A 27,401-nucleotide genomic window follows, 5' to 3' on the forward strand; every position below is an offset into this window, starting at 1 on the left:
GAGCAAATACCCTAGAGAGGCTCAAAGACAAAATACAGAAAAGGCATTTGCACTTCTATGTGCATTGTAGCACTAGTCACAATAGACATAATCTGGAAACAATCAAGTGCCAAAGACTAGATGAGAGAATAAAAAGAGACAATGGTGCATCTACACAATGGAATGCAACACAGCTATTTGGGAAAACAAAGTCAAAAAATTTGCTTATACATGGATATACATGGAGAGTATCATGCTGAGTGAAATGAGTTAGAGGGAGAGGAGGAGACATAAAATGAAACTACCTGTCTGCAGTCTGCAATCTAAAAAACAAAAACCTATAGTATTTGGACTGGAGGTACCAGGTTGAAGCATAGGTATTTGCACTGATGCAATGCTACTCATGTTTAGGTTTGACAATTCTGGGAGGCACTAGGGACACCTAGGTTGTGTTGAATGTATGTGTGTGTCTTGAAGAAATGGTGTTGAGAGGGGGATCCTAGAGAATGACAGACAACTTTAAGGCCCACCCTAAGAGGCCTAAAAGTTAGAGGAGGAACAGGAGATTGAGCTCCATTCCAGTAATTTATGATGATCAGTCATTCACTTAGGTAATAAGGACATCATAAAATTCAGAAAAGAGGGCCACCTATGGGGACAAAAAATATTAAAATTATACATGTTCTTTAAAAAAGCTTGTCTATGCTATATTATAAATAAGGAGTCACTTGGAAATGTGGTAGAGCACCTCCCTTGTAGGGAATTAAATTACTGGTACTACCTGAGAGAATCCAGTTAGATTTCAGAAATGTTAACATTGTGATACCAATACTATATCAAATGTAGATCTCTGGTATATCACAAACAAATTAATCAGTGATACCCAGAAAACACCATGACCAAGTGTGTGAGTTCCAAAGTGCTACTAACTGTGTGAGAACTTCATCTTCGATGTATGTACCACAAAGCATTCAAGCCCAGTCCCAAATGTGCCAATAGACCTAACACTAATACAGAACAAAGGGAAAGCAAAAAAAAATTCCTATTATATTCCTATTGTTTGGTCATTATGGAATTAAATAAAACATGACTCCATACCTTGTATGTTCATTTTTAGCCAACAACAAGCATATCAATGTTTACAGATTTTAATATGATAAATATTTTGCTTGTCATTCAGTTTAGCTTAAATTTAAAATTGTGCTGCTTTCAGAGTCTATGTTGCAGAAAATTATAGATGGGAATGGATGAAGGGATGTTAAACATGAATTTAGCTTCAATTTCCACTCTCTACCTAATTTATATATAAGATATAGCTTCGCAGTTGCTGATTTGATTTTTTTTTCTCTGTAGTTAGGGAAAAGTGTTGATTCCAGATTCAGTCTCTATGGGTTCATACCTTTGTACACTATTTAATAAATAACATGCACTGGTCAATTTATTTAAATGGTATGTGCCTCATTTCTTTTCTTTGTAAATAAAATGTAGCTGATTGCTTCATATGGTGGTTGCGAGGACTAAACAAATATATATTAAGGGTTTGCAAGTAATCCCAATATGTTACTACCATTTATAAGAGATGATATTTTGTTGTTGTTGTTGGTTTATTGGGCCACATCAGGTGACGCTCAGGGGTTACTCTTGACTATGCGCTTAGAAATCGTTTCTGGCTTGAGGACCATATGGAACACCGGGGGATCGAACCATGGTCCATACTATGCTAGTGCAGGCCTTACTCCTTGTGCCACCACTCCAGTCCCAAGAGATAAAATCCAGAAAAATATCTTTGATACATCAAAGGAAATATGTGTGCAGGAACAAGAAACTGATCATTGGTGAAGTTCCAGCTATGAAATGCTCTATGGCTTTGATCCTCCTCTTTGTGAACTGGCACTTCATGACAGCCTGTGTTGAGGCCAATTGGACCACAATAAAAGAACCTGACACATATGTAAATCTTGGTAAAGTGTTGCTACCTACCCCCAATGTCATTGACTTGGGCCATTTCCAGATGTCTTTCTGTTCTATTTGCTACACTTTAGAAGACTCTCTGGATTGACTAAAATTTTCCTTGGAAATTGCAAAATAAGATTTGCTCTTGGCTGAGAAACTATTCACTCAGTTTTATTAATAATTTTTTATCTTCTCTTTAGAAAACACTAAATTCAAGCAAGGAATCTTGACAAGTGTTTGTGAGTTTTATAGTCTTTTAACATGAGTAATTATCCTCGTACTTACTAGATATATTATCTTCCTCCTCATTTCTGGAGCACTCTACTAGTGTCCCCCAGCTTGTCTCAACCTGTGCTTCACAACTTGGTCTTATTTTCCAATTCTTTCATGATAAACAAAATTTCCTCAGACTTGGAGCACCCACAAAGTGATTTTAAAGAATCTTCTAACTACTGCAAAAGTCCTTCCAGATTTGCCAGGTTTGTAGCTTAAAGCAGTGTGTTTCTCATTGAGCACTCTCTGTGCTCAATAGATGTGTCATGATTCTCTGTTGCTTTGTGTGTCTCCTTAAAATTAAAAGCTAATCCTATGTCTTTTGGCATTTTCTTTCATTTCAATACTAAAAATCATGTTTCAGGGTGAAAACTGAATATCCTAAGAAGAAAAGGATTCATGAAGAATTATGTTCTATCCTCTAAGCTTGTATATTCAATGTACTGTGTTGGCCTACCCCTACATTCTTAGATATCACTCCTTTCCTACTTCTGCCCCTTTAAAACTTCCCCTGAGCTTTTTGTTCAGGGAATAAGCTATGGGACATTACCCTAAGCTGTTTCCTTTGTGCAGAAGCTTGCAAGCAATAAATACAGCCTATTTTTTCCCCTAGCTTATTGTCCATTTCTGTTTATGCTAAAAATCCACAAATCCTGATTCTTTCAAAACCCGAGTTTAAAGACTGTAGGACAATAACACATGGGGCCAATTTCAGGGGGAAATAGTGAAAAATACAAATCCACATACATCACTCACCCAGGAAAACCATTTCCTAGGGGTTGACATTCATGTTATTGAGAGAAAGCCTTTGATGTGATCTCCTCTTTGTATGGGAGTTATGTATGGGCTGCATGGGAGTTTTGTTCCACTCAGGAGGTACCTAAAGCCATATGTTCAAGGCCCACAAGGACCAGCTGTGGCTAGCATTGTAGGTTTATTTGCTTTTAGTATTATTATTCTGGCCTTAGGCCACTGCTTAACATCCACCTTGTGCATGATTATATTCTGATTATCTTGAGCTGTGTTATGAGACCCTGGGAATAATGCAACTAGTTAGTTCAATCTCAGACTTGCCTATTTTCATACAAACCTCTGGCAGCTAAATTGATATAGTTCTTCCAGATTTCTGCATATTACATATATTTCTCATTTATAAGTACATTTCTTGATTGCAGCTTCTTTCTAAATTTAAAAATAAGATTGTTGTTGGAACATTGTATGCCTAAGGCTCAATCATGAATAACACTGTAATTCATTATGGCTTAATTAAAAAGATAGATGCAATATATTTCAATCAGATGTATAGAGTGCATATAAAATATATCTTATATTTTAAATATGAGAAAGCTAACCTTGAGGGACTACGTGATAAAATTCAGCCCATATAGATGTCTAATGACAAGGTTAGGGCATTACTTATGTTTCCTTCTCTAATGTAAATTCTATTTTTAAAATTTGAAACACTGGGACGTATAATACTGATAACTATAGTGCTCCACATCACACTTTCCTCCACTGTTGTTTCTGGGTCAATTCATTCTTTTTCTCCCCCACCCCAGCTTCTCTACCCTTGGTGAATTCAATTCTGTAAATCCGTTTTCAGATTTATTTTCAATGACTATGCTTCTTTCTATACAATACTTGAGAAAAATATTTTATTTGTCTCATTCTAACTAACTCCACATATTACAATGCTCTCTAATTACAATACCCACTTATTAGCAAATTGCATGATATAATTTTTGTGTTTTTTGGGGGGGAGCACACTTGGTTGTGCTCAGGCTTTCTGCTGGCTCTGCACTCAGAAATCACTCCTTGCAGTTTCAGGGGACCATATGTGGGGATGTTGAGGACTAAACCTGAGTCGGCTGTGTGTAAGGCAGACACTCTACCCTCTGTACTGTCATTCTGCCCCCACATAATATCATTTTTATCATAATGTATTTATATTTATTTTATACTGATAAGAATTGCAATGCATTGAGAACACAGACTAAATATATTTCAGACCGACAAAATATGTCTTATTATTAGGCCTCAATTATAGAGTGGTATACAATCATGGAGTGTGTTTACAGAGCTTGAGTCAATTATCCAGAGTTAAAATAGAGACAGGTACAAGTCCTCCAGCCAGCAGTTGCAAACAGCTGCAAAACCCCAGTGGTATTATCAGATTTTGTTCCCTTATTTTACTTTGGAACAAATACTGTGTTTTTAATTCTTCTCCAGTCCCTTCCACAGTTCAATTGAGAAACTATTATTGTTATTTTTCAAGTGAAGAAATTGGTATCAGAAAAGGCCATTATTAGGGCAGATCTTGGAGTCATCCCCTTCTCTCCTGACAATAAGAATTCCAGACTGCTGTGTCACACAGTGAGCATCAGCCCTCAAGCATGGTACAGAAGTCTTTATGTCCTGTGCTTGATGGTCAGGCAACTTTATGGTGACTGGGAGCCCATCTTTTATTTCTCTCCATACTAATGAGCAAGAAGTACTTAGGCTTTACTTTCCCCTAACTGTATGACAAAGATATTGAAATTTATAAATGTTCTTCATACTGTTTTTCAAATAAAATTGTGTTTTAATGAAACTAATAACATCTGAAGATAATATAAAAGCCAACATATGCAACTAACAACATATGAAGCATTTGTTTTTCTTTTATCGTACCTTTAGTCTAAATATTGGCAATTGCTTGATGTAAGGAAATTTAGAGATGTTATAATTGCTATCTGATTGGACTTGACTTCCACATCCACCTCAGTTTCCCTTTATCAGGAGTTAAATACTGTTTGATTTTATTGAGTGTTCAAGGACTTAAATTGCATTCTGAAGGACTAGTAGCTCTATGCTGCCATCTACTGGAATTTATTAAAAGATGCAGTTTTTCATAACGTATTTGAAAAAGTAAAATTTGACAGAAAAATACAAAGATAAATAATAACAGATGTTTGTTTGCTTGATAAGTAAGCATGAAAAGATTATATTAAAATAAAAATTATTACATATATAAGTTTGCTACACATTAATTTATTTTTCAACATTTGCTTCTCTTTCTACTACAAGTTTTGTACTGAAATAAAGTATCTGCTATGGTACAAAATCAGTCTAAAGTTAAGCATTATCTCCTTACAGTGTGGAGGTTTTGTGTTGGCTAAAACCAATTTCACAATTTAAAAGGCAAGACAGAAAAATCTTCCCTCCCCCTGCAAAGAGTAAATAAAGGTCACAGAAAAGAAAATTCTTGTGATAAAATGGTGATTAGACTCCTTAAGAATGATTTAGAAAACGTTATTCCTGGTTGTAGCAGTAGCGCAGCGGTAAGGTATTTACCTTGCTGATCCAGGATGCATTTTGTTTCGATCCCTGGCGTCCCATATGTTCCCCCAAGCCAGAAACCTGCAAGAGTAATCCCTGCAGGTCACCGGATGTGCCCCCCAAAAAGAAAAAAAACATTATTTTTTCTATGAATAATAATTTCACTGAATGTTTTAATGTATAGACTTTCCCAAACAGAAAATAAAACTTTTATTTATTTTTTTTTAGTTTAGTTTTTTTTTTAATTTATTTTCTTTTTCTTTTTTACCCCTCAGGCTACTAAAGAGCCCTTAAGCAAAAACAAAACATTTTTTTTAGCAGAAAATCAAGAAGTTTAAGTGCTTTAGAGCTCCTGTGTTTTGAGGAAGCCAAGGTAAACATAATTGAATTTTCAAATATTATTACTCTAGGTGAAATATAATTATAAAGGTCATAATTTAGATAATGACTGAAGTAAGCAGATTTAGGAAATGAAAGCCTCAATTTTAATTTCTATTTAGTTATCCTAATTTAGCAAAATTTTAATAAAGATTATTTGTATGGATATAGCAAATGCCTATTCAAAAAATACAGTGAAATATATAACTTGGAGTCATTCCCTTATTTTACTTTCCCCTAACAAAATTAATGTCTGTGTAATTTCTGCATGCAAGTAATGAACTAGAAATGAAAGAAATTAAGAAGAGAATCCATTTTTAATATAGTGTCTCAAATCATCAGATATCCAGGAATTAATTTAAGAATGGAGCTGAAATACTTATATCGTGCAGACCATAAATGCCAACTTAAAAATTGAAAAGGATCTAGAAAATAGATTGATATTCCATGTTCATAGGTTGGAATATCAACACTGTCAAAATGACTTCTACCCAAAACATTCTACAGAGTCACAGTAATACCCATTAACATTACAATGATATTCTTCAAAGATTTGGTACAAACTCTACTTAAATTTGTGTGGAGCCTAAAGAGTCCATGAATAGCCAAATTAAAACTAAGAAAAAAAAGTAAGTATTGTTTTCCCAAACTTTGAATTGTGTTACAAATCTAAATATGTCAAAATAGCATGGAATGGAATAAATATAGATTCAAAAACCAATGGAACAGAGTTCTGAGTTTTGAGCTAAATTTCAAGACATATGGGCAGATAAAATAAAATAAATAATATGAAATGAAGATAATTCCTTCAAGGAATGTCAGTAAAACTGAATAGTCACATGTAAGACAGTAAAGTTAAAACTTTCTTACTCTGTTCACAAATGTAAATTTAAACTGCATTAAAAACCCTGAGATTAAGAGTGATTCCATTAAATACATTAAAGGAAATATGGGTAAAACTTCCCAGATAATGGGACTCATCTTTTACCAGATGACCACAAAGATATAAGCAACAAAAATATAAAAATAATAAATAAATAAATAAATAAATAAATAGGGTTGCATCAAATTTAAAAGCTTCTGCAAGGAGCTGGAGAAATAGTACAGTGAATTTGGTGTTTGCCTTGCATGCAATTGACCTGAGTTCAATCCCTGCTTTTCCAAATTGTCTCCCAAGCCTGCCAGAAGTTATTTCTGAGCATTGAGTCAGAGAAAACCATTGAATTCCACTGAGTGTGGCCCCAAAACAAAACAAAAAAAAGCTTGTGCAAGACAGAAAAAAACCCTTAAAATAAAAGACACCCTACTATATATAGAAGAAAATACCTACACACAATACACAAGATAAAGGGTTACAATCTATAAAGCATTTCCAAAATCCAACAATATTATCAAAAATGAGAAGAGACAAGCAGTTCCTTTCCCAAAGAAGACATATGGATGTCAAATAGGCAACGAAAAAGTACTCTTTATCACATATCATCAGGGAAATCAAAGCATCCATGAGAATATTACTGAGAATATCATATATCAAAACTGACCCAGCATGACTGCGGTTAGATACCCCAGCATCCCATATGGTCCCCTAAGCCATGGGCAAACGTTTTCTGAGCACAGAGTCAGGAGTAACCCCTGAGCGTCACCGGGTGTGGCCCCAAAACAAACAAAAACAAAATAAAAATCAGTTGTGGGTACTATATTTCCCATTAGTTAAACATCAGTGCTGATAAGTATTCCCTAGTGACCTGTAAAGTATGATACTGTTGTATTTCATCAATTGGTCATCACTTTTAAATACAGGATCTGTAGCTTGTCTGTAGATTTTTTTTTCTTTTTGGTTTTTGGTTTTGGGGCCACACTAGGAGGTGCTCAGGGGTTACTATTAGTAGGCTCTATGGGGTCAGTAGCTTTTACTTTTATGTATGATATTTTGTCAATTTCTTCCTTTCTGTTTGTTCTTTAATTGGGAAAGAAATATTCAATAAATGCTTGTTTAATGACTAAAATGCCTTTGCTGTGTTTTTGTAGGTTAGCATTACTTAGATCTAATTCTTCGTAAAGTCTTCATTTATTAGTATTAACCATTGACGTGTCTATTCCAACTTCCTATTGTCTAGTTCATACACTTTTATTGTATTTTTAAAGTTGGTACTCAGGTGGAAAGTTGACTCTTTTATTTCAAGGAATGCCAATACTAAGGCTGAAATATAAAAAAAATCAGATAACAAAAAGTTCAGTAAATCACAGCATCCTAATCGTCAAGTAATTTCTAAGGATTTGAACTGACACTCTTATGTTCAATAAAATAATCTTTCAGCCAATATTGACTATTCAGTGTCAAGTTGCTGTCAACTTACATCCAACAAGGTCTACTTGTATTTTTATTTGTCTATGGCACTACCATTTTCCCCTGGGTCCATCATTTCATCATCTGTCATGAAGAACCTTTTGAGGAAGAAATGTCACTTGAAAATCCCTTCAGCTCTTTGAAAATGCACAACACACCAAAATCCTATAGTAAGTAAACTAGTGTAATTAGAAACCTTTATGGGTAGAGAGATAAACTGTCTAAAAATTTTCCTCTTTTTCATCAGGGTTTATGTAGGCCAGTTAAGTCAATAGAACCTTCCACTGGGTCCATTCCCACTTCTCCTTTAAGGTTGTTGCTATTCATACCTAGAATGAATAGTGTGTGTCCTTCTATATTCTATTTCTGAATGCACTGCCTTTAGGAATTCAAAATATATTGATTGTCACATAGCAGTGCTTATTTTGATTCCTGAATTACATGATGGGTGCATTTGAAACCTTGCATTCAATAAAGTCTATAATCCCTTCTCTTTTATTTAAGAGTCCATACTGGTATTGATCTTGTCCTCTGTTTGATTTTTATCTAGTGACTTGAAGTGATCCTTTTTCTTCGATGTGGAAGATAAGACATCACTCTATATCTAATTTTTGTTACTTACAGTGATTACATTTAGATCCTCTAAATTCGCTACAAGGAACACTCCTGATTCTATTGATTGATGTGATATTCTCTCAATTCCCAGAGTTTAAAGGATCATTTTTATACCTGTACATCAGCATCTGTCCTATAGTAGTAGTTCAAAGACTGGCAATTATAACCAAAGGGATAGTTTTCAATAATTTGCATTCATGATCCAACACTGTTTTTTTTACTGGTGTTTGAAGAGCATTCGTTTAAAGAACATAAGACAGCTTGACTAATTTAAAATCTTTTGTCATGAGAAGTTAGACAGACATTTTTTATTTAAATAATTTTTATTTAAAAGTGGATTACAAATCTTTCACAGTAATATTTTAGGTACATAGTGACATTGAATCAGGGGCATTCTCACCACCAGTGTTGTCCTTTCTCCACCCCTGTACCCAGCAAGCCTCCCATATAAATTTGTACTAGGCATTCTGAAGTAAGGGAAGATAAAATAATACAGGATGAGTAGAATAACATTTTATACATTTCTTATTTGATTTTAGCTGTTGGGTTTTTATGTTTTGAAGGCAGGAAAATATTCTTTTCTCATAAAGGTTGCAACATGACAGTTAATTATGTTTCAGTGCACAATGTTTCTTCTCTCAATCTATCCAGGTGGTTAAGACTTAGTTCTTTAGAAATATATGTCTTCCCAACATTTTAGTAAAACCTAGCGAGTACCTCACTTGGACTGCTACTTTTATTCCCTCCCAATCTGTATCTATCCCTAGTTCTTTAATGATAACTTTAGATGATAATTTGATTGGAACATGGAGTGTTCACAAATTTGTTGAACTATTTTTCTAGATGTGTCTGTGAGGGTGTTTCTGAATGAGATTAACATTTGAATTGATGATCTGGTTTATCACCCTTTCTAATAGAGGGTTTTATTTAATCTTTTGTAAATCTAGATAAAGGAAAGATGATCAGTAAGAATTCTTTCTCCATTCTTTGTGCTGGGACTTGAACCTTTCTGTACTTTGTGTACTAAGCAGGTGGGGATTGGAACAGTTACCTTGCACTAGTATACAAAAAATGTGTAGAGAAGCACAATAAGAAAAAGGGATTGAATTATGAAGATACTTTACCAACCTTGAATACCTGCATGGACTTCCAATGATTCAAAAAATAAGATAACATTGAAGAACCATTATGATTTTGAATGTTCTCTTCTGTTATAATAAACCTGCTAATAGATGAGAAAAATATTTTCTCAGCATAACTTATTTTACTGTAGTAAATAAATATGTGGTTTAACGGTGTGGGAAGCTTGTATTCAGCTTCTGCCAAGTTATTTGATTGATCCACAAATATGAGAAAGGCACTGAACTTTTTTTCCTCAATTAATATCATTTGTGAAGTGGAGGTAATGGCAGAGTCTAATTCACCAATTTTCGTTAGTCAGATGAGAAAAATGGGAAAACTGGGCCACACATAAGAAACATCAAATGATACTAAAGGTTCTATGACTTTTCAGCTTATTTTGTAGCAACCATCACTCAAACATGATTTGAAATATAATCTGGTGTCTTAACTCTAGCATTGCTATTTCTGTGTAGCTTATTTTCATTCTAACTCAACAGATGAATATTTTAATATTTAATTCATTTTTCATGTTTTATAGTGAGAAACAATGAGGTTTTGGATTTCTGTAAAGATGTGCACTGGACCTTGAACTAAGCAATTTTCTGAAGACAAATTAACCCTATTTTAATTAACAATGATACATAAGAGAGGATATTAATATTAAAAGTAAGTAAAATTGATTGGGTACTTTTATATGCCAGGATTTTCACTGTCTTTTCAAATATGTTGTCATTTACAATATTCACAATAGCTACTTAAGAAGACATTATTATATTTAGTTTAAGGATGAAAGAAACCAGGATTAACTGAGTTATCTTATTTTCTCTGTAACATAATACCATTACGGATTACATGAGATATTAACTTCATTGGTTATTAATAGTATAGTTAACTTCAAAGTCTATTTATTTTTCATTATATAATCCTGCCTTTTTAAGCTCCCACTGAAGCAAGCATTTTGACTAATACCCATGGTTTTTATTTAATACATTTGAGCAAGTATATGTCTTCTACATTCAATATATTAAAATCTAGAGATTGAATTGAGCTAATTGTATTTTATTTGTTAAGATATTACAAGAATGAAAGTCTATTGATGAGATTTAATGAAGTGAAAAGTCTTTGTTAATGTTTTTGTTATTTTATTATATTATAACTTTTCAGATGTTTTGTTCTCCCTTGTTATTTACTGAGAGTCAGTGCCAAAGGGCTTTTTCAGTTTGAAAGCACAAGCGACTGTGTTGACTAGGCAAGAAGAGGAATGAAAAGACCCTTTTAAAACCTGGCTGCTGTTCTCTCCTTTCATTCCTCAGGGTGGGAAGCTGAACAAAGACTGATTTTAATGGTTATGTTTCTTCTCCCAAGCGCTAACTCAACCCAGTGGACAAGATGCCAAGCCCAAATCCTACATTACCACTTGGATACCCCCCAATTCAAGAAGTTATAAAAGCCTATTGACACCATGTTATTTTGAGAAATCTGCCTTAAGGTTTTGGTGAAAGGTTCAGGCTTCTCCTAGTTGAATGTTTATGTAATCCATAACTTACATAAATAAAACATAAGCTTTTGAGTCCAGCTGAATACTCATTACCTTTGGAAGTATTTCCTGCTCAGGACTTTGGCACACAACCGGGGGCAAGAACCTTGAGCTGATTATCCAGCACTGAATTTCCATCTGGATTTCAGTTCAGTGAAATTCTGTTGTCTCTCTCTCTAAGCCAGTGATGATGTTTGTCTACATCTGCCAGTGGTCTGTATATATAGTTCTCTCTTTCTGTCTCTTCCTTTTGCTTACTAAATTTCTTTCTTTATAGGGTATATAAAATCCTGACAAAGGCTATAGTTCTCTGGTTGGTGACAGGACTGCACTCAGGTGATTAATTTTGGTATTTGATTCTAGTCTGGTTCTGGAAGGTCCTGGTGGATTCTTGTTTCTTATTTTAAGAGTCTCAAGGCATAATCAACCATAACGGACTAGCACATGGTAGAATCAGTCTGCTTTCCATCTTCTGTGACCTAAGGAAATATTTCCTTATGCTTGAATACCTGACAGTGTACAATATTGGGTTATATTACTTTTTAGGGGGGTCACACCCGGCAGCACTCAGGGGTTACTCCTGGCTCCATACTCAGAAATCACTCCTGGCAGGCTCGGGGGACCATATGAGATGACAGGATTCAAACCAATGACCTTCTGCATGAAAGGCAAACCACCATACCTCCATGCTGTCTCTCCGGCCCCTATATTACTTTTCAAAGATGATCTCTCTAAGGCTACATTCTGAATTTGATTTAGACTGTATCCTCTTTTTTCTCATTGTTTCTAACTTTTGGGAAGTTTTTTTTTTGGGGGTGGGGTGGGGTCACAACCAGTGACGCTCAGGGGTTACTCCTGGCTATACACTCAGAAATCGCTCCTGGCTTGGCGGAATATATGGGACGCTGGGGGGGATCAAACCGCAGTTCATCCTAGGTCAGCCACATGCAAGACAAACGTCTTACCACTGGACCACCGCTCTGGCCCCATTTTGGGGAAGTTTTTAATAGCAGCGGCAGTCCATATAATTTACCATTCACTTACTTTGGGTTCTCTTAGTCTAAATACCACACTAAGTGTCTTTTTTTGGGTTGGAAGAGTATGGAAGATGACTTGCATTAGTTCTCCCACAGATGAGTAGTTTTGAGCAGCTTTCCAGGCTGGAGCTGGAATTTCACTTCTGCTCTGCCCTAAGCAGTGTGAAGAGATTCTAAAATATTCCCCTGAGGTATTGCCTAGCTATTCCCAGTTTTTTCTTTCATCTTACCTAACTTTGCTAAAATTGTACAATCAGGCTCTTTCTGTCTAAAGAGAAAAGTTATATTTTTGATGAGAGAGTTTTCACTTCAGTTAAGTAATCTTTATTAGCATTACCTTTCATTCATCTTTAGAAAAGGTTCATAATAAGGGGCAGAGAGACAGTGCAATGGACAAGGCACTTGCCTTGCATAAGGCCAACTTACAATTCCGTATGGTCCCCTAGATACTGAAAGGAGTCATTTCTCAGTGCAAATTCTTGAGTTACCCCTGAGCATTGCCAAGTATGCCTCTCCCTCCAAACTCAAATCAAAACAAAAATAATAGGTTCCAGGATTTATAAAATTCAAATAAGGTATCTTGGGTTCATTATTAATCTAGAAAGATTAATGCTTGATTCCCAAGTGTTAGCAGGAGAGTTCTTCATGCCCTAAACTTAGTGGCAACTCCATGAATTTGGGGAAATGGCTGGATTCTGTTGAATATGGTCACTATCATTCAGAAATTTAAATTCAGGTTAGAGAAAGGATCATTTGATTGGGATTCCCAATGTATAAATTTTCCAGTATTTAAAAGCAGTCATAATGAAGACTCTTTATTTAAACAATTCATTTTGACTGTGTCTCAGGAAGAACTGGAATAACTTTGGGAGTCCCAGATCAGTATGATAACTTTGTACTAATTTCCTTTCCATAATACACTTTTCTAAGTGAAGAAAGTGACCGAGGATGAGAGAATTAGAGAATGAGGTAGACATGCTTGTGTGTGGTTTCAGCTACCACTCTGTTGGCAAAATTGCTCTAACATACTCTGAGCCAATTGATGAGTCCTTAACCTCCTCAAATGTCCAATGACTAAAAATTTTATGGTTAGCTACTTGGTCCTTCTCTTTGTTTCCCTTCACATTACCTTTAATGTCCTTTCAAACTATCCCTGATATTGATCACCAGAAAGACATTAGGTTCTCCTTATAAAGGTTCCATTTGCTGGAATCCAACTTTTGAGTGAATGAGTCTGAAGTCGGGCACCAGGAGAATTAAGAAAACAAGAAAGACATCCATAAGTGAGAAAAGTATGGGGTCAGTGGGCTTCCAGCCTTGTGAACAGAGCTGAGTGTCAACTTTATTGTCTGTGTGAACTTTATTGTACAGACTCAATCCATATCATGGGGAAGGACAGAGTAATAATTAACAGACAAAATTCCTATCTCATGCTAAGCAAACAGAGGTGGGCCTTTTACAACTCAAAAGGAGTGGGTGAAGTGAAAAGGAAACTAGGGCAAATTCTCTGTTTTGGGTAAAGCAGTGTGTGTGCTCTGTGTGTTTTGCTACTTTCCTGAGTAGACCTTTTACATCAGTCTGCCCCTGTCACCTATAATTGATATACTGATGAATGTATTTTCTGAACCTGTAGATAAGACAGGCATGGTATGCTATTTTCAGTATCAATAGGTTTGTTAACAGCAAGGTGGCTGACTATCACCAGGACCTCAGTCCCAAAAAAGCATAGTTCTTGGTTTCACTTGTGCTCTAGAGAGAGGAAATGACTTGGGATAAATGTGTATGCTGCATCTAAGCATGCTTTCATTATCCTCCATTATTTATATAATAATTTGAAAGAAAAGGAGAATAATCACTTTCATTTCCTTGCCTATTTAACACAGAGATCACATCTTAAGATGGCTATACATTTATCCTTAAAGGTAGCTGCCATTTACTTGTATAGATAACAGAATGCCCTAAGTTTATGGTCTAGGGAAATGTCTATGTAGACTTTGAAACAAAATGGGTTGAGCATACTGTAAGAAACCAATAAATTTTCCCTCACTGCCCTGTGTACTTATTTAAGTTACTGTGGAATCAATCAAATACCTAATCTATGGATGTGAAGATGACCTTTGATATTTGTTTGGCAAACAGATTATTCAGAAAACAAGTTATTCAGAGATTACTCCTGAAGATGCTCTGGGTATCATGCAGAATTTGGGATTGAATCCAGGCCTTCTAAATGCAAAGCATGATACTAAACTCGGCTCTTCATAGAACCTGTACTGACTAGATAGATGCTTTCCCCACCTAGAAAGGTCTATTCTGAAACAGAATACCCCCTTATTCAGGTTCCCCAAGTTCTTTCTGAATGATAATTATTTAACTCTGTGGCAACTGTCTCTCAGGTTATAATAGCTACCCTGGGAATTGAACACTTTATATTACTTGGTAGCTCCAATCCTCTGAAACGTTACACAGTCAGACCCTGAAATAACACTGTGCTATACAGGAAATGCAATATCCTTATGGATATAGGTTGGTACCTTTGGCTCTTATCTGAATCAGGAACCCCTCGAAAAATACTATTAGTTTTAGACTTTACAAAATGTAAAGGAATGGGAAACACATTCCCAATAGCAGACTTCTTTTAGATACTGAAAGAGAAGAGACAGCATCTCAAACTAGGCCAAAATCAACAACTACTCCAACAGGAAGGTAAAAATTCCTGCCCTCCCCAATCCTGAACCATAAAAATCTATAGTTCAAGGTGGGAGATCAGATGTTTATAAAAACAAGGAAAGAAAAGAGAACAAAAGTACTTATTGTGCAGACATGATCAGGGCCCTTTCAGTTATTTTGACCATATGCACTGCCGTTAAGGTTTTTCCTCTGACTGTACTCATGGGCTAATTTCTTCCGTTGGGTTAAACCCAAATTTATTTATTTGTCAGTTTATTTCTTTATTTTAGTTTTGGGGCCACACCTGGTGATGCTCAGGGGCTTCTCATGGCTGTGCTCTCAGAAATTGCTCCTGGCTTGGAGTATTATATGGGACTCTTGGGGATCGAACCAAGGTCCGTCCTAGGTCAGTGCATGCAAGGCAAACACCCTACCTCTTGTGCCAACACTCTGGCCCCCCAAATTTAATTTTTATTTTCATATCTATATATTGGTAGATGAGCTGAAATTCTTATTCAAGAGAAATTCTCTTCTTATTCCTGGTGATTAAGATAAGCAACTTTTGAACCCTTGTTAATTATTTCACTTATGTGATACCACCTTCCTTGTTCACTTTTAGGGGCCAATTCTCTGAGCCTTTCATAAGCACTTATGTTCATATTTTCTACTTTCCTGAGCCTTGTTGACTATAGAGAGGCACCAGGAATTGAGACCTCATCCATTTTGCTTAATCAGAGGTTTGATTCTCCTAATAATTCACATTTATAGTTCACCTCACCAGTAGGTGGACATGGAGTTGTTAATAGCTGCTTTGCAAAGGTGAGTTCTGTTCTGAATTAAGATCTGGCATTTGGGCTTAGCAGGAAATCAGTACCAAATTATACAAATCCTAAATATCCTACAGAATTTGGGATGCAAGTGTCTTGGAGAGGGGAATTTTATATTATCTTGACCACACGTATTACCATCAAGTTTATTCTCTTGTAATTTTAAATTTATGGAGAATTATAATTTCCTTGTAATTTCATGTTACTGTAGTGTAAGATAGTGATTAGAGCCATTAAGACATTTTATTCCATATTATCTTTCAATATCTAGTGTCTTTTCTAGTTTGAAAGCACAGACAGTTGTGCTAGCCAGGTGAGAAACCAGATAAGAATATTCTCTTAAGTTCTGACTTTCCATGCCATCTTTAGATTCTGACTTCTCACTTTCCAATTCTTAGTGCTAACCTTTAAGCAAGGATTTTAAGTTTCTATTGTGTTTTTCAAAATTAGAAAATTCATAATGTAATATAAGAAGGTATAAAGATCTGTTGGTACAAGGTCATTTTGAAAAACTTGCATCATTCTTCCCCCTTTTCTAATGTTTATGTAACATAGACTTGGAATAATAAATACCAGATTCTTTATTTTATTTTATTTTATTTTTTTGCTCACACCTGATGGTATTCAGGCTATTTCTGGATCTATGCTCAGGATTTACTTTTGGCAGTGCTTGGGAACCACATCGGGTGCTGGGGATCAATCTCAGTTTGGACTCCTGAAATGAAAGAATCCTACTCAGTGTACTATCCTTCTGACACTAAATAGCAAAATTTTAAAGTTTACTTTAATAGTGGAATTCTTTTAAAATTTCAGAGCAAAATTTCAGTAGCTGTGGAAAATTTCCCTGCTTAGAGTCTCTAACTATCAGCATCATAGATGACAGACTGACTGGCTGGTGAGCCACCACTAAACTTTGGATATTAATTTTCAGATTTGCAAAAGAGAATGTGGCTGGGCTAGATTATCACTAGCTAATCTATTACTAAATATTATTTAAATAGAACCTTTCTATCTGGATTTCTGTCTCCCTGTATTTTTTACATTTTGTCCTTTACTTTCCTAAAAAATGTCATATTTTACTTTGGGGCCTGAGCGGTGGCGCAAGCTGTAAGGCATCTGCCTTGCCTGCACTAGCCTAGGATGAACCATGGTTCAATACCCCAGCATCCCATATGGTCCCCTAAGCCAGGAGCAATTTCTGAGCACATAGCCAGGAGTAACTCCTGAGCATCACAGGGTTTGGCCCCAAAACAAGCAAACCAACAAAAAAACATATTTACTTAGCTCTAATTACCCTGAATATGTTATTTGCATGTCATTAAAAACACAATTCAATCATGGTTACAATAGAATAATAATTTGGTAGTAATATTTTAAGAGAATGAATGTGACATTTATACTTCTATGGCATGAATTCTACAGTTGTATTACACATGTGAAATGTATCCGATGTGTATAGTCTTAGAAAACTCTTAAGAAGGTTTTCACAGTTGACTACATGTCTTTGTTCTCAAGACTTGAAAGATGCAAGAATAGAATACATGAATATGTTTGAAGTGCTCAAAATGATTCATAGGAAATTTAAATTTAGTTTAAGGATTTAAAAAGGATCAATGAATGATGCATACATCAAATGGATTTCATTAAACTGTTAATGCAATACACTGAATCTACTAAATTATCCCAAGTTTAATAGCCCAAGTTATTAAACTTGATTAGTAAAAGACATTCCTTCTCAAGTCAACTTTAGAAAATATGATGAATATAAATCTATATTTAGACAATCCACTGTCATTTGAAAAGTGATTGCTTCCTTTTAATGCAGTCATTTTAATACATTTACATAATTTTATATAAATGTTATTCTACTTGACTTATTTAATGCTTCTCATTTAAAGAATAAGATGTATTGAGATCCAAGCTAGGGCAGAAATTTTTACAAAATTTTCTAATTTATTTCTTAATTATATTATGAATCATGTTGTAAAAGAAAGAGATTGACAAAAAATTTTGCTGATGTTATAGTCAAGTACTTCTAAGACAAAGAGAGGAAAAACTATATTAAAAGCAAATTAATTGGGTACTATTACATATAAACTCAGAAATATGAGCAAAATAGACATGCATATTTAACATGTATAATTTTTTTAAATTTCAAAGGATAAGAAAGGAATATTATAAATAAGGAAAAAAGAACAAAGGTTAAAGAAAAAAGAAAAGAAACAAAAGTAAAACAGGAAAAGAAAGAAATAGAGAAAAAAGAAGAAAAGAGAAAGAAAAGAATAAAGAAGTAATGTGACAAAATGAGACAAAGAATGAAGAAAAAGCAAAAAAAGAAAAAGGAAGTGAAAAACATTCATGCAGTTATTCTTCAATCTGAGACTAAATGTCTCTCCAGAGAAATATTTCCGAATGATCATTCTTGCAACTCAAATTCTATAATTGGACAGTGTTGATAAATTGATATTTTTTCTTTTCTTTTGTTCTTCATTATAAGGTAAATTTTATTTTGTTAAAATTCCACTAATTTTTTATTTTTTTAATTTTTAAAAATAATTTCTTCATTTAAACACGTGGTTACAAAAATGTTAATAATTGGGTTTCAGTCATTGAATGTACACCACCCTTCACCAGTGTAACTTTTTCCTGCCATTAGTGCTCCCGATTTCCCTCCACTCCAACCTCTGCCTGTCAAGGGAACATGCATTCAACTTCTCTCTCCCGCTGTCATTGTTGTGGTAGTTGTTCATGCAAATATTTTTCTAATTGTGCTCACGACTCTTTGTGGTGAGCTTTATATGATGTACTGGTCCTTCATGACCTCATCTCTATTGTCCCAGGTATTATTACCATACTGTCTTTTATTTTGCTTAAATCCCACAGATGAGTGAGACTATTATCTGTCTTTCTCTCTTCCTCTGACACATTTCACTCAGCATGATAGTCTCCATTTCTATTCAGATAGACAAACTTCATGACTTCATTTTTCCCAAGAGCTACATAGAGTGTAGATGGAGCACAGTTTTTCTAGCCACTCATCTGTTGTTGGGCACCTGGGTTATTTCCAGATTCTGGCTATTGTAAATAGTGCTGCAATGAACATAGGAGTGCAGAGGGCAGTTTTGTATTGTGTTTTTTATTGTGTTTCTAGGGTATAGCCATAGGAGTGCTATTGCTGGATTATATGGAAGCTCAATTTCTAGTTTTTTGAGGAATATCCATTTTATTTTCCAGGAAGGTTGGACCAGATGGCATTCCCACCAGCACTGAATGAGTGGTTGTTCTTACTCTTTGTGATGTGTACCAGTCTCTGTGGAAAAAGATGATATCTCATTGTGGTTCTGATTTGCATCTCTGGTTACTAGTGATGTGGAGAATTTTTTTTTGTGCCTCTTGGCCGTCTGCATTTCTTCTTTGAAAAATGTCTATTCATTTCTTCTTGACATTTTCATGAATGTGTTAGATTTTTTTTTCTTGTTAAGTTTGGTCAGTACCTTGTATATCTTAGATATTAGCCCCTTATCTGATGGTTATTGGGTGAATAGTTTTTCCTGTTGGTTCCATAGGTGACCTTTGTAACGTAGTTTTTGTTTGTGCATGTGTGTGTGTGTTTTATTTTAATTTTTTTAATTGCAGAAAATTCTCAGTTTCGTGTAGTCCTATTTGTTTATCTCTACTTCCACTTGTTTGTACAGCTGTGTTTCCTTCTTGAAGATACCTTTGGTTTTAATGTCATAGAGTGTTTTGCCTACATTTTCTTATATATAAATTATAGTTTCATAGTTTATATCAAGGAATTTAATTCATTTTGATTTAACCTTTGTGATTGGTGTTAGATAAAGGTCTGAGTTCATTTATTAGTATGTGGCTGACCAGTTATCCCAGAACCTCTTGTTGAAGAGGATTTTCTTGCTCCATCTTGCATTTCTTACCCCTTAAAAATATTAATTGATACTGAAACCCAACCACAATCATGTTTGTAACCAAGGTGTTTAAATAAAATATTATTTAAAAATATTAATTGATTATTTTGGGGTCATTATCTGAATACTTAAGTCTATTCCATTATCAGTGGTTCTGTTTTTATTGTAATACCATGCTAGTTTAATGATTATTGCTTTGTAATACCATTTAAAGTTGGGAAAAATTATACTCTCCATCTTTTTTTAACCTTAAGGGTTGTTTTAGCAATTCAAGGATATTTATCATTCTAAATAAATTTCAGGGTATTTGATCCACTTCTTTGAAGAATGTCCTGGGATTGAATTAAATATGTATAATGCTTATGGGCATATTGCCATTTTACTTATGCTAATTCTTCCAATCCATGAACAGGGTATGGAGACATTCAAATGTCTTCAATTCCTTGAGTCCTCTTTTATTTCTTCAAGCTGGTTTTATAGTTTTTTTTAAATAATTTTTTTATTGTATAGGTCCTTCATCTCTTTAGTTAAGTTGACTCCAAGGTTGAAATTCCAATAATTTTAATAGCCATAAATAATCAAAGGTCAAAGGAATCTTTGATTCCTGAAAAATATTTGTTTGTTTGTTTGTTTGGTTGGTTGGTTTTTAGGCTACATACAGTGGTCAGGAGTTACTCCTGACTCTCTGCTCAGAATTGCTCCTGGAAGGCTCAGGGGATCATATGGGATGCTGGGGATTAAACCTGGGCCTATCCCAGGTCATCCATATGCAAGGCAAATGCCCTACTGCTGTGTTTACAAACCCTATCTGAGAAATATTTGAAATAATCTATTGATCTTTTGAAAAATCTAATGTCTAATAATACTTTAAAATGCAAAAAATGAATAACTCATTGCACTTGTGCAGATAAATGCTTGAGTTTAAGTAAATGTAAGTATACTGGCAAATTCCCTGATATACCTGGTACATGCAGCAGTGTACATGGAGGAATTGATAACATGAAAAGATATGACATTGGTTATTGGGGAATAAATTGAACAATGCTGAATAGTAGAAACGTAAGAGTCATTGGTAGACTCAATTTTGCAAGCGTGGATGAAAAGGTCATCATAAATATGTTCTCCCTTTTTAAAAGAAAATAACCAATGTTGTAACCATTTTTCTAATTGATTTATGTTATTAATAATATCGTTATTCAAGCATCATGGTTACAAACATGTTCATAATTGAGTTTCAGATATAAAATACACACCCTCCCCTCTTCATCAGTGAAACTTTACTGTCACCATTGTCTTTAAGCTCACCAATAACAGCATTTTAAAGAGCCTATCAAGTTAGAACTAGGGAGTAAAATCTGTTTAGAAGTCACTTAGATGGCAATTATCTAGATTCAACATACTTTTGAGAACAAGAAGAGAAAGCTAATAATTTTAAACTATTTTTATTTTATGCTTGCTATTTTAAAACTTATTAAGTCATAAAACTAATTTCCCAAACACTGAAAAATCATTGCTCTTTAGATTCTGGCCTAGACATTCTATCGTAGACAACATTTCCATCGACTTCCAGCATCTATAATAAAGTAAAATAACATTAGAAATTCAGGAACTAGAAACCATGATAAAGAGCTACACATTTTCTCATAACTCTTGTTATTCACATTAAGTTTCAATTGCACCGTAGATTCACATTCTAAGTTTCTAACTATGTCTAGATAAGCACCTAAGAAAATGTGATGGCCTATACTTGAAATGCAAATCATGGGGGAGAGAAATGGGACATTTTTTAATGCACTCTTCATGGATACACAAAAGATCTGACAGTGTTTACAACCAGGTGTCAGCCTATCCTTTGAAAAGCACTGCAGCAGGGCCCTGTCTAACAAGGCCTCCAGGTTGTACATCACCCTCTTCTTTGAACCTGCCGTTCTGCTTACAAATTATGTCAAAATGAGGGATCTTGGACAAATATTTTGCAGATAATTGAGTAAACAGTATCTACATGAGAATCAAAGTTAAATTAGCAGATGTTTGGAAACCTTGCAAAGCTGAGAAAACTATAAATCTGCTGGACCTTTCAAGTGTCAGAGAACAGGTCAGCAGATATATTACTGTCAGTACACACACAGGTATAGCATTTCCTGAAAGGTTTCTTGCTGAATGTCCTGAACAATATCCTGAGACTTCTGAACTGCTCTGAGACTGCGATGTTGAGATCCAATGGCTAATGCTTCAAACAGCAGAGTCAGCCTGTGTCTCAAACAATAAGTTAAATCAAGGATTAGATACTAACAGATTCTAGGTACAATCACAATAACCTCTTCCAGTTGCTGTTGGATATTGCACAGTTTGAGTTTACCCTCAAAGAGATGTTCAAGTAAATGCTATTCGTGAAACAAATGGAAATATTACAAGGAGAGTTCTAAGTGAATGGCCATAGTGATTGATGTGTTTTCATGAGTGAAACCACTAACCAGAGTGGAGGAAAATTGGAAATCTCCAAGCTTGGTTCAGAGAAATCTCAAAGCAAATCCTGTCTTTAAAACCACTGCTGCAGGCAGGAAAATGACACAGCTGATCCAGTCTTTGGAAGAGATCCAGAAATTCCAGCAGTTGGAATCAAATTTGCAAGTCTGTCAGTTTCTTGCTGATACTTCTAAGTTTCTCCACCAAATGATCTGAACTGTTAACATCAAAGAGGAGGTCCTGATCATGATGCAGATGGTTGGGGACCTATCTTTTACTTGCAGTTAATCGACAGTTTCAAATCTGTCATGCAAGAAAGCATCCGAGCCAGCCCATCCATGGTCACTAAACTTAGAGCTATGTTCGTGAAGCATGCCTCTGTCCTTGATCTGTATCATTTTCGTATTAATTAAGAAAAAAGTATAGTACCGACTTCTCAGAGTGTCTCGATATTATTCTGGTGATTTGGTATTCTATGTGAGGAAGGTCTTGCAGATTATCTCAGAAAGCATGTTTATTCCTCTGCTGAAGATCATAAAGGTTCAGAATCATGACATCATCAAAGTGCCCATGCACCTGAACGAAGACAAGCTGAGACTATGCACAGCTTGGCCCTGTACGAGGTTGCCAAGTTTGCTCATGCTATTTCCATTTATACCGAAGGTATCTTAATGAATAAAACTATTTTGGTCGGCATCATTAAAATGGATCCAAAACAGCTGCAGGAGGATGAAATAAGGAAGGAGCTAGTTAATCGTGTTGCCTTTGCTCTTTATAGAGAATTAATCTTCAATCCTTTACCCAAGCCAAGTGAGTTAGTTGGGGGATAGACATATCTCCATAGACATATTCCATCGTTCTTCCCAATACATATAAGACTAAGTCAGCATTTCTGGTCTGAATATTTGACAGAAAAAAGTCTCTCATATTAGAAATCACAATGTAGAACAAAAGTGTAATAACTTCTTGAGAACAAAGATTCAAGACTGTCAGTCCACATATATTCCAATACCAAAGTTTCTCTCTGTGGACTAGTCTGCGATGTTTAATGGTCATCTCTGCCAAGAAATTCTGCCAATCAAGACCCAAAAATGACATGTCACATAGATTAGCCAAATATATGGTATGATATGAAAACCCATCAGATAGTGAATGTTCTCAGAAATCCAGACCATGCTGGGGACTTTTGTTCTGAATGAATTAAATAGGCTTCTGTGCTTCATGATTGCTTCATGATTGTCAAAGAGTTACAGAATTTCCATGGTTTATTTGAGAAAATCATCCTGAGAGACAGAACTGTTTAGGAGACTTTAAATTAAAAAACCCTCATAAATGACATTAGGCCCCTAAAAAGCATCATAGAAAATTCAAATAAAATATTTCCTGGGCCCGAAGAGATAGCACAGCGGAGTTTGTCTTGCAAGCAGCCGATCTAGGACCTAAGGTGGTTGGTTCGAATCCCGGTGTCCCATATGGTCTCCCATGCCTGCCAGGAGCTATTTCTGAGCAGACAGCCAGGAGTAACCCCTGAGCTCTGCTGGGTGTAGCCCAATAACAAAAAAAAATTATTTCCCACCATTGCCAGAACACAGAAAATATGGACAGCTTATCAAGGGGTTATATTGAATGTTGGGCAGGTGCAGATTCTAAGACAGAAAATTGCCAATGAGTTAAATGACTTCTGTTGTTTTGACTCCAAAATCTGGAAGCTTCCATGGAGAATCTCAATAAGGAGCTCCTAGCTGATATTGAAGCTCACTATCAAGACCCTTCCCTTCCTTACCCCAGAGAAGATAATATATTCTTGTATGAGTTCACGTACTACCTAGAAGTGACTGACATTCACAATCCCTTGAACAGGATATATATAAACATGAAGTTTTTGCCTTATTTCTTCATGGTCAACTTCCTCTCTTCTATTGCCCACTCATCAAAGTTTCAGTATAACAAAAACCTAGGAATGGTCTGCCACAAGTCTGCCAACCCTGTGAATTAGCCTCCCCTTGTAGTTGTCCTGTTTACTCTGCTGAAGTAGTTCCATTTCTGGTACACAGAACAGTTCCTGGTGCTGATCAGCTAGTTTATTTTCTCTATAGTGGAGCAGTGTACAAGCCAAAAGATACCTAAAATGCCTGAAGATGTTGTGGTTGCCCTTCTGATCCTGGAGAATTATGTCCTGTGCACCAAGCTTCCCCAGAGTGTTGATAAAGCAATGTGTCTAACTTCATTTTCAGTGAGTTCAGAACAGTTCTGTAATTATTTTTTACTTTTTTCAGTGAAATGATTGTCTTAAAAACCTTCCCACCATCACAAAAATGTATTAATAAATTAAAAGGAAACAACTGTTCACTGAACTGCATTGAACTATCAGACATTTTAAGAAAGATGTTTCAGGAAGATGCACTGATTATTGTTTAAAGCATGGTATTATATACAATTTATATCATGTAGAAGAAAAATATATTTTTGTACTTCTTATAAATGCTGATTGTGCTTGTTATATATAAATACATTTAATTTTATGTTCTAAAGAAATTTTCAGTAAAGTAGTAAGAGCAGTAAAAAAAAGATCGATATAAATTTGACAGTCTGGTAAGCTATTCTATAATTTTATCTATATTATTTATAAAGTAGGCTCTAGTAAAATATATAGCATCATATTTAAAGAAAAACTAGACATTTTTACTGTTTATTTATGCTCCTTGATTTTTATTATTAATTTGGATTTTTTGCGTATAAAGAAGTCATGAAAATATTTCTACAATTAAAAAAAGAAAAGAAATAAAGTTAGACAAATGTTTCATTATTAATAAGCTCTAAATATTTCTAAATTTAATATTCTGTAATGATAGTCTAAACTTTTTGCTCCTTACACATATGTTTGATTGGATGCACATATAAACATATGTATATATAATAATATATGTGAATATATCTAAATGTATATAAATAATTGTTTCTATGAGAAAAAACCAATATGATCTATCATATAGTGTCATGGGTAATGTGTCTAGAACAAGGCAAAATGGCGATGAGTAAAAAGTGCTCAAGTGCTCATTCTAGCTCTGTGCTCCATGGTCTTGGATTCACTCCTGATGGTGCTTTGTGGGACCATATGTGGTATTGCATATCAAAACAATATTGGCAGCATGCAATCAAACACCTTAATTTTTTAAGTAAACCCTTAATTCATTATAATCCTTCTTACCTTCCCTGCAGAAATTCTTAAGATTTGCTTCTGGAATAGTGAAATGATCTAACTAACCATTGTGAAAAAGTCTGATATTTTCTTAAATTTTTTTCATACATCCATCTTATAATGTTGCTATTCCACTTTTACATACCCAAGATTGTAAAAACTATATGTTCACTTAGAACTTTTCATCCAAAGTTTTATAGAAATTTTGTTATTAAGAATTCTAAAGGGGGCTGGAATGATAGAGCAGTGGTACGGCATTTGCCTTGCATGTAGCTGACTCAGGATAGACCTCAATTTGATCCCTGGCATCCCATATGGTCTCCCAAGCCTGGAGCAATTTCTGACTCTGCTCATAGCCAGGAGTAACTCCTGAGCATTACTGGGTGTTGCCCAAAAAAGCAAAAACAAAAACAAACAAAAACAAAATAAACAACAAAAAAAAGAACTCTAAAGGGTTAAAACCTAAATTATGTCAGCAGATAAACAGCAGTCAAATGTGTATTCTTAAATAGTGTAGTACTAAGCAATAAGAATGACCAAAGAACATACATCTGACATGCATTATGGCACAAAAAGTAATATAAATTCATTTGAAAAGTCACTAGGTAGAGTACAAGGAACAAGATGCAAACAGCACATACCACTATATTTATTTGACATTATAGAAAAGACCAATTTAATCTATGATGGTAGAAGGTAGGTCAACTTTTGCTTCACATTCTTTTGTGTGTAAGGATTTGATTGATAATGGCAAAAAGTCTCCATATATTTATCAAAACTTAGAAGCTATGCATTTAAAATTGGTCTCTGAGGGCTAAATCAGTAGCTTATGTTCAGTCCTTCCCCATAGCAAGGCAGATATAACATATGAGAGAATGTACAACTATTAGCACAGAGGGATTTGTAGTGACTTAGTGAATAGGTCCCCAGGACTAACATTCCTTAACACAAAGAGAAATACTGCTTATGTTTTCATATAACTTCCTGAAACCCTGCCCATTCTTTGCTTCTAGTTTGCCAGTATTAGACAATTACCTGAAGCTGTTTATATAAATTAGAAGTAATTTCAAATTTTTCTCATTTTCTATTCGCAATTCAATACACTCTTGTTTACTGCTTTATCCTGCTTACTAATTCATCCCTTTTCTGCAGTCCATGGCTTTCTAGGGTGTCTCACTATGATACCTCAATAGGTCATATGATCTCTCAGGTTCTAGATAGACCCATTCTGTCTTCATTAGCATATCTCTCTCTTATCTTTTCACCAAAGAACCAAACTGGGCCACTGATTTGACAAATGGATTTAAGGTATAGTGTTAAAATATATCTTTGTAGTCCTTCTTAAATAAAATTCATATACATGAAAGACCTCAAGTAGGATTTGTCTACTTACATATTTCTATTAACTTTTTAAAAAAATATACCACATTGAACTGTACTTAAGGAGTCATTCATGATTCTAGCTCAGGGATCACTTCTGACAGTATTTTGGGGAATATTTGTGGTGCTAGGGATCAGCTCAGGGTTGGCTACATATAAGGCAGGTGTCTTAACAGCTATATTATCTTTCGGGTTCCTTATTCCATTTTAAAAAATGTATGAATGTAAAATGCTTTGTGTTTTGGATAAAACTATCTAACAGTTTCCTTTCATTTAATATAATTTAACCAGAAGTTGTTATAGTGCTGAAAGCATGCCATTCTGAGGACTGTTTGGGCTCTGAAGGCGAGAATACAAAAACCCCACCATCAAACGATTTG

At 34.9% G+C, this 27,401-nt stretch overlaps 1 pseudogene; it reads left to right on the forward strand.

The window, feature by feature from the left end:
* Nucleotides 1–21,750: 21,750 nt before the first annotated feature.
* LOC126008567 (WASH complex subunit 5-like) lies at nt 21,751–24,698 on the forward strand (annotated as a pseudogene).
* The last annotated feature ends 2,703 nt before the right edge of the window (nt 24,699–27,401 follow it).

This window comes from Suncus etruscus, chromosome 5 (assembly GCF_024139225.1).
Source record: "Suncus etruscus isolate mSunEtr1 chromosome 5, mSunEtr1.pri.cur, whole genome shotgun sequence".
NCBI lineage: Eukaryota > Metazoa > Chordata > Mammalia > Eulipotyphla > Soricidae > Suncus > Suncus etruscus.